The 1,376-nt window shown below is 43.5% G+C and overlaps 1 non-coding gene across 1 annotated transcript; it reads left to right on the top strand.

Moving 5' to 3' along the window:
* Positions 1-633: 633 nt before the first annotated feature.
* trnak-cuu lies at positions 634-706 on the top strand. Its single transcript has one exon. It is a non-coding gene; the product is annotated as a tRNA-Lys (tRNA).
* The last annotated feature ends 670 nt before the right edge of the window (positions 707-1,376 follow it).

Genomic DNA, 1,376 nt, shown 5'->3' with positions numbered 1-1,376 from the left:
ATAAGATAAGATAAGATAAGATAAAACTTTATTAAACTGAGGATCTTGCCACTCTTCAATTCTAGATCCTCTGAACTGACGCGCTTTGTAAACGTAACTATGGTCTTGGGGGTGCTGCAGACAAACCCACATTGTGCACGCGGAGATCACGTTTGATTATTAGTTTGTTTTTTTCGTTTTAACTGCTTTTTCTGCCCCATGTTCACAGGTGGTCCGCCTACGTCTGATTTTTGCTACCTTTGCTGAAGCTAATCATCAGAAGAAGACTGCACGCGTATTTCCTCGTTTTTGCCTTTGTTTACAAGACCTGTGCTGGCGTGGGGGCAGTAATTAATTTCAGTTCACTTTAATAGGTAATTGCACTACCGAGCATCAGGATAAAAGTAGAAAAGTTATAGATTCACACGATTTGATAGTTGTGTTAGACCATAGTGACCAAGTTACTGACCTGACCTCTATTTCCGTTTTTCCCTCGCATATTTAGCACCAGCCGCAGAAAACTGTGGAAGTTTTCTTTTTACAAACCCATCTTCTTAAGTCATGGTCTTGCAGTCTTGACTTTAGCACGTGAAGAAAGCTCCGGTACACACACACACACACATCGAGACGGGTTTATCTTTTTCCCTCTACACCGCCCGGCTAGCTCAGTCGGTAGAGCATGAGACTCTTAATCTCAGGGTCGTGGGTTCGAGCCCCACGTTGGGCGATGCCTGTTTTTTTTGGAGTAAGCAACTTCCTCACGTGTGAAGTCTTTGCACGCATCCAAGAGTTAGCTCAACCCACTACAACTTCCAAGCTAGGTTCAAGGTTCTTTATTTGTCACATGCATAGTTATACAAGTATAACACACAGTGAAATGTAGCCTGACACGCTCCTCGACATGTGCAAAAATGGGGGGGGTAGAGGAAGAACATTATACATTGGGTGAATGTGCAGTAGTAGCAGCAAGCCGGTGAATTCTGTACATTAATATGAATAGACATCTGACTATTTTACAGGATAGACGATATAAAAATATTTGAAATTAAAGGAATTTGAAATGTACATTGTGCCTTGGTTTAGAGTGTCTGGAAGAGTCCTGTCTCAGTCAATTATAGATGATGTGAGAGGGCGGGTGTGTGTGTTTAGGGCACGGATGGCTTGGGGATAGAAGCTCCTCTTGAGTCTCTGTCCTTGCCCGGAAGATGCGGAACCTTCTACCAGATTGCAGAAGTTGGAACAGTTTGTTGCCAGGATGGGACGGGTCCTTCAGTATCTGCTCTCGTCCGGCATCTCTAGCAAGACTAGAGCTAAGCAGAAAAGCTAGCAAGACTTATCTGTTCAATCTAGCATTAACAGCTCGATTAATATGCGGCACACACGTACCACATGTTCAC

The sequence above is a fragment of the Haplochromis burtoni genome, unplaced genomic scaffold, assembly GCF_018398535.1.
Source record: "Haplochromis burtoni strain Fernald_Lab_line unplaced genomic scaffold, NCSU_Asbu1 Contig_2394, whole genome shotgun sequence".
NCBI classification, from domain to species: domain Eukaryota; kingdom Metazoa; phylum Chordata; class Actinopteri; order Cichliformes; family Cichlidae; genus Haplochromis; species Haplochromis burtoni.
The sequence above is the reverse complement of the archived record's forward strand: the minus strand, read 5'-3'. Positions and strand labels throughout refer to the sequence as shown.